The 7,828-nt window shown below is 35.5% G+C and overlaps 1 pseudogene; it reads left to right on the forward strand.

The window, feature by feature from the left end:
* Window positions 1-942: 942 nt before the first annotated feature.
* LOC121491759 lies at window positions 943-7,605 on the forward strand (annotated as a pseudogene).
* Window positions 7,606-7,828: the final 223 nt, after the last annotated feature.

Below are 7,828 nucleotides of genomic sequence, written 5' to 3' on the forward strand. Positions count from 1 at the left end.
TTCAAGAATTAAAGTTATTGTGGATTAAATCTGAAGTGTTATTCATAGCATCCTGGCAAATGCCCTGGTTTTCCCTTCTTTGTTCTGTTTCTATCTGCATTACCTTATGTTTTCATTTTTTAAAACTGCAGGACTCTGATGACACTGTTCCATTCCCATGTATAGCCCAGCAAACCTTTTAGAGCTAAATGAGCAAAGACATGAATCAGATCATTAAGCAGATGCTGGCTCTGGGTCTGAAAGAAATGGACAACCTAGGTTATAAATATTAATTGAACAAAATAGCAGTCAGGCAACACTCCTAATTTTGAAAAATGTGCAATAACAAAGGGTGTTATAAGTACAAGTTAAATAAGCCACTCTGAAGACATCCTCTGAGAAAAAGTCCACATAAAAATGCACAGAATTGTAACTTGTTAGAGTAATTAGAAATACTCTGATTTTCCAAAGTATTTTTAGGATAGACACCTCACTTTCCCTTTTAATTCAATCAATTTAGAATGTCTATTCAGGAGTAATGTCAGTAAGAAATCAGAATAGGAAATCTCAGCCTTTATCTCCCACAGAAACACCAATTTAACAACAACATATGGACCAAAATACTTTTCTGAGAATTTTTGAATCCAGTTAAGAACTGGATTACAGTACTTCAGACAAGCACAAAATTAAAAAAAAAAAAAGCTACATTGAAATTGGGAAAAAAAGCAATCTCACTCTACCCCTGTCACCCCCTTCTCTAAACCAGCACAGCTCAGTGACTTAGTCTATGACTTCTCTCTCAAGGAAAAAGAAAAAGTGGAATGTGCATCCAGTGCCCCTGGACTCTCTGTGAACTGCCTGCAAGAATAGTTTCTGTCTTTTTTTTTTTTTAATAGTTTCTGTCTCACGTCACCAGGAGTATTAACAGAACTAGCTCATTTTGGCAGCTAAGTACAAGGAAAGATGCAGTGGCTTGCTGCTGCTGGCAGTGGTGTGCAAGATTGGGAGAATGTACAGAATCTGAGGCATAGAATCTGGGAGAGCGTTACAGACCATGCCTCCAACATTCTGGTTTTTATTTTTAAAATTTTTTTTAAATATTTTATTTATTTATTTAAGAGACAGAGAGAGAGAGAGAGAGAGAGAGAGAGAGAGAGAAAGAGAGAGAGGCAGAGACACAGGCAGAGGGAGAAGCAGGCTCCATGCAGGGAGCCCAATGTGGGACTTGATCCTGGGTTTCCAGGATCACGCCCTGGGCTGAAGGCAGCACTAAACCGCTGAGCCACTGGGGCTGCCCACATTCTGGTTTTTAGGTATATTTCAAAGGACTGGTTTCTGTCTTGCCACACTTGGAGAGCTGATTAGATGAGCATTGGTTTCAGTGCCTAGGGACAGTAAAAACAAAGGGAAAAGACAGAAAGCCTGCTATACCCTACACTATTCTACAAAATTGGGACAAAGTGCAGAACCTGAGGCTTCTTTCCCAGAAGGGAGGAAGAGAAGTGGAACGTGCCTCCAACATCCTGGGTCGCAGTGGACTAGTCAGATGCCCGCGGGAACAAGAGATTATGAGCTCCTGAAAAAAAGTTAAAATTCTTAAATCCCTATAATTAGGAACTTAACACACAAAAGTCCAGAGAAAATACATCCATGAAAAGGGTTTGAAAAACTCCCAGAATGTCTAGCACAGATGACTGGTGACTATCTTTCCCAGTTGAAGCCAGTTGGTAAAGACTGGGAAGAACAGCTGTTTCTTCAAATATGTAGATATCAACACAGAGCTACAAGGAACAAAGGGAATCATAGAAACATGACCTGATCAAAGGAACAAATAAATCTGCAGTAGCCCAACCTAAAGTAATGGAGATCTATTTATTATTTGACAAAAAATTCAAAATAATCAAAGAAGCTGATTTGTAAGAGAATTATAAGTGAATTTTAAGAGAACACAGATAACTAAATTAAATTAAGAAAATGATATATTAACAAAATGAGAATATTAACAAAAAGGTATGATTATGAAAAGGAACCAAAGAGAAATTTGGAGCTAAACAGTATAGTAATTGAACTGAAAAATATCACAGGAATTATATAACAATTGGCTTTATCAACCAGAGGAAAGAATAAGCAAACTAGAAGACAAGTCATTTGAAATCATCCAGTACTAGGAGCAAGAAAGAAAAAAAAAAAATAGAAAAGAGTGAAGCCTAAAGAACTTTCAGAATACCCACAAGCCATGGATGCGTGTTTCCAAATCTGGGAAGGAACCTGGACATTCAGATTCATGAGGTCAAAAAACTCCAAATATGATGTATCCAAATAACTCTATCCCAAGATCATCATAATCAAAGACAAAGAATTTTGAAATCTATGAGAGAGAAACAACTAATCATATACAAAAGCACCCCCATAAAACAATCAGATTTCTCAGTAGAAACCTTGAAAGTCTGAAGAGCTATGGATGATATATGATATATTTAGAGTGCTGAAGAAGAAAACTAGAATACTCTATGTGAATGAGTGAATAATAATACTATATGTGAAAAAACTGTCCTTCAAAATAATAAAGAGAAAAAAACTTTCCAGACAACCAAAAACTGAAGGAATTCATCACCTTTAGATTTGATTTACAAATAATGCTGCAGGGTGTCCTTCAGGCTGAAATAAAAGCCATTATACAACACAAAAGCATATGAAAATGCAAAGCTCACTGGTCTAGGTAAATATATAAACAAATACAGAATACCATAATGCTGTAATGCATCTGTATAAGTCACTTTTAAGTCTAGCATAAGAGTTAAAATACAGAAGTATTAGAATAACTATTATTACAAAAATATTTTAATAATATGTACACAATATAAAAGGATGTAAAGTATGGCATCAGTACCATAAAGTGTGTGGAAATAGAAAGAAAATTGTAGAGTTTTATATGCAGTTGGAGTTGTTTAACAGTTTAAAATAGACCATTATAATTATAAGATATCTTATGTAAGCCATATGGTGGCCAAATACCTATAGGAGACACACAAAATTGGAGGGAGAGGAGGGGATCAAAATATGTCCTAGAAAAATTGAGTGACTCACAGAGAAAGAGAGGACAAAAGGGACAAAAAACTACAAGACGGATATAAAACTGCAATAGTAAGTCCTTCCCTATTGATAATTATTTAAACATAAAGGAATTAAATTTTCCAATAAAAATATAGAGTAGATGAATGGATTCAGAAAATTGAAACCTAAGTATATGCTGTCCACAAAAGAATCACTCTAGCTTTAAGGACCACATGGGCTAAAAGTGAATGGATAGAAAAAGATACTATATGTAAATGGTAACCAAAAGGTACTACCAAAAGGTAGTATATTTACCTCAGACAAAACAGACTTTAAGTGAAAACTGTCACTGACCAAAAGAAGATCATTATATAATGAAAAAGTGGTCAATTCATCAGGAAGATGTAAATTTGTAAAAATATATGCACCCAACATCAGAAAACCTAAATATATAAAGCAAATATTGATGGATATGAAGGAGAAATAGACAGCAATAGAATAGTACTAGAAACTTCAATACCCCACATTCAACAGTGAATAAAACACCCAGACAGAAAATCAATAAGAAAACAGCCCACTTGAATGACCCTGTAGATCAAATAGACCCAAGGCACTTATATAGAACATTCCAACCACCAACAGCAGAATGCACATTCATCTCAAGTGCATGTGAAACATTTTTTAGGATAGATGAGCTTAGGTAAAAACAACAACAACAAAACTTAAGAAGGTTGAAATTATACCAATTAACTTCCACAATGCAACAAAACTAGATCAATAACATAAGGACAACTAGAAAATTCATTGATATATGACAACACACTCTTCAAAAATCAATACATCAAAGAAGAAATAAAAAATTTAACAAATATCCTGAGGAAAATGATACAACATACCAAAATTTATGGAATGCAGTAAAATCCTTCTAGGAGAGAAGTTTATAGTACTAAACAGCTCCATTAAATATATCTATTTCGAACAAAAACTTTGCCCACAAAGGAACTAGAAAAAATAACAAACTAGCCCAAATTGAACAAAAGGAAAGATAATAAGTATTAAAGTATAAATGAAATAGGAAAAAAAAAACAGGAAAAAAATCAAAACTAAGGATCTGTTTTTGAAACAAAGAGTAAAGAGACTGAACAATTAAATGACAACAAATTGGATAACCTACAAGAAATGGATAAATTGCTAGAAACATACAACCAACCAAGACTGGATCATGAAGAAAAAGATAAAATCATGAACAAATAGAAAATCTGAAGAAAAAATAATAGGAAGGTGAGTCAGTAATCAAAAACTTCCCAACAAAGATAAACCCAGGCACAGGTTAATTCTATTAAACATTTAAGAAAGCATTAATACATCACAGTTATATGTCAAATAAATCTCAGTTTAAAAAACCCAGAAACCTTTATTACATGTGCTCTAAACAATCCTTTTAATGCATTACAGAAAAGATATTCATTCTGTGAAATAATGCTCATGTCAAAGTAGCTTGCACAGAACATTCATATACTCATGGTTAATACAAAAAAAGGAATTAAGAATTATTCTTCTCAAACTCTTCTAAAAAATTGAAAAGGAGAAAATACTTCAAGCTAATTTTACAGTGTTAGAATTACTCTGATAATAAAGCCCGATAAGGGAACTACACTAGAAAAGAAAATTATAGTGCAGTCTCCTTTGGACATAGGTGCAAACATTTTCAACAAAATATTGGTAAACAGAATTCAACACCACATAGAGAGGATGATACTCTGTGGTCAAGTGGGATTTATCCCTGGGATGCAAGAATGTGATAAATCACATTAATAGAAAGATAAAAATATGATCATCTCAATAGACCCAACAAAAGCACTAGACAAAGTATAACATCCTTTCCTCAACACAGCAAGAGTCATATATGATAAACTGTCAGCTAACATCATCCACAACTGTGAAAGGGTTGAGATATTTTTCACTAAGATCAGGAAAAACACCAGGGGGTCAATTCTCACCACTCCTATTTAACATAGTACTGGAAGTGCAAGCCAGAACAATAAGGCAAGAAAATAAAATAAAAGGCATCTAAACTGAAAGGAAGGGCAGCCCCGGTGGCTCAGCAATTTAGTGCCACCTTCAGCCCGGGGTGTGATCCTGGATTCCTGGGATCGAGTCCCATGTTGGGCTCCCTGCTTGGAGCCTGCTTCTCCCTCTGCCTGTGTCTCTGCCTCTCTCCCTCTGTGTCACTCATGAATAAATAAATAAAATCTTTAAAAATAAATAAATAAACTCAAATGAAGAAGTAAAAATTGTCTCTGTTTGAAGATAACATAGTCTCATACAGGTGCACCTCATTTTATTGTGCTCACTTTATTGCACTTTGCAGATATAGCTTTTTTCCCTGACAAATTGAAGATTTGTAGCAACCCTGAATTGAACAAGTCTACCAGCACCATTTTTCCAACAATATTTGCTTAAATCATGTCTCTGTATCACATTTTGGTGATTCTCACAATATTTCAAACTTTTTCATTATTATTGTATTTGTTACAGTGATCTGTGATCAGTGATCTTCTCTGTTACTTTTATAATTGTTTGAGGTGCCATGAACCATGCCTATATAAAACTGTACTTAATTGATAAATGGTGTGTGTGTTTTAACTTCTCAGGCAACCCACTATTTCTCATTTCTTTCCCTTTCTGTGGTCCCCCTATTCCCTAAGACACAACAGTATTGAAATCAGGCTAAATAACAACCCTACAAAGGCCTCTTAGTGTTCAGGTCATACATCTCTCACTTTAAATCAAAAGCTAGAAATGATTAAGCTTAGTGAAGAAGGCATGTCAAAAGCTGAGTTAAGCCAAAAGCTAGGCCTCTTGTGCCAGTTAGCCAAGTTGCGAATCCAAAGGAAAAGTTCTTAAAGGAAATTAAAAGTGCTACTCCAGTGAACGCATGAGTGATAAGAAAGCAAAACTGCCTTATTGCTGATACAAAAAATTTTTTTAGCAATCTGGACATATCAAACTGCTTGCAACATCCCCTTAAACAAAGCTTAATCCAGTGCAAAGACCTAACTCTGAGATGTTTGAGAGAAGTGAGACAGCTGCAGAAGAAAAGTGTGACACTAGCAGAGGTAGGTCGGTGAGGTTCAAGGTAAGAAGCCGTCTCCTATAATATAAAAATACAAGGTAAAAAAAAATAAAAATAAAAATACAAGGTAAAGCAGCAAGTGCTAATGCAGAAGCTGCAAAAAACCATCTAGAAGATTTAGCTAAGATAATAAATGAAGGTGGCTACACTAACCACCAGATTTTCTCTGTAGACTAAAAGCCTTTGGTTGGAAGAAGATGCCATCTTGGACATTTGTAGCTAGAGAAGACAAGCCAATGCCTGGCTACAAACCTTCAAGGACAGGTTGACTCTCTTGTTAGGGGCCTATGTAACTGATCACTTTAGGTTGAGACCAGTGCTGATTTACCATTTGAAAAATTCAAGAACCCTTAAAAATAATGCTAAATCCACTCTGCCTGCATTTTATAAATGGAATAGAACATCTTAGATGACAGCACATCTGTTTACAACATGGTTTACTCAATATTTTAAGCCCCCACTCCCCCACCCCTGCCTGGTAGAGATTTACTGTTCAGGAAAAAAGTTCCTTTCAAAATATCACTGCCCGTTGACAATGCCTCTGTGCACCGTGGCACTCTGATGGAGGTATACAATGATATTAATGACAATTTTCATGTCTGCTGATACAACATCCACTCTGCAGCACATGGATTAAAGAAACATTTCGACTTTTAAGTCTCAGTACCTAAAAAAATAAATTTCTTAAGGGCTATAGCTGCCATAGATAGTGATTCCTCTGGTGGATTTGGGCAGAGTAAATTGAAAACCTCTGGAAAAGAGTCACCATTCTAGATACTATTAAGAACATTTGTGATGCATGAAAAGAAGTCAAAATACCAACATTAACAGGTGTCTGGAAGAGGGTGAATCCAGTCCTCACGGGTGCTTTCAGGAGTTCATGACTTCAGTGGAGGAAGGAACTGCAGATGTGGTGGAAATAAGAGAACTAGAATTAGAAGCGGAGCCTGAAGATGGGACTGAATGGCTGCAATCTCAGGATCAAACTTGAACAGATAGTTTCTTCTTATGGGTGAGCAAACAAAGTGTTTTCTTGAGATGTATCCTCCTCCTTGTGACGACGCTGTGAAGATTATTGAAAAGACAACAGAGGATTTAGAACATTACATAAACTAAAAAAAGAAAAAAAAAAGGACATTACATAAACTGAGTTGATAAAGCATAGTAGAGTTTGAGAAGACTAACTCCAATTCTGAAAGCACTTCTAACCCAAGTAAAATGCTATCAAATGCATCACATGCTACAGAGAAAGCGTTTATGAAAGGGATAGTGAATGAGTGCAGCAGACTTCATTGTTGTGTTATTTTAAGAAATTGCCGCAGCCACCTCAGCCTTTAGCAATCACTATCCTGATCAGTCAGGAGCTGTCAACATCAAGGAGGCATCCTCCACAAGGCAAAAGAATAGGACTTGCTGAAAGCTCAGATAATGGTTAGCAAATTTTAGCATAATGTATCTTTTTATGAAGGCATGCGCATTGTGTCTTAGAAATAATGCTATTGCACACTTAATAGGCTATTGTATAGTGTCAACATAGATTTTATATGCACTGAGAAACCAAAAAAAAAAATTTCTTTTGAATCACTTGATTGTGATATTTGCTTTATTCTACTGGTCTGGAAGTGAATCACAGTATCTCCAAAGTATGCCTATATATAT

Source organism: Vulpes lagopus, chromosome 5, assembly GCF_018345385.1.
Source record: "Vulpes lagopus strain Blue_001 chromosome 5, ASM1834538v1, whole genome shotgun sequence".
Classification (NCBI taxonomy): domain Eukaryota; kingdom Metazoa; phylum Chordata; class Mammalia; order Carnivora; family Canidae; genus Vulpes; species Vulpes lagopus.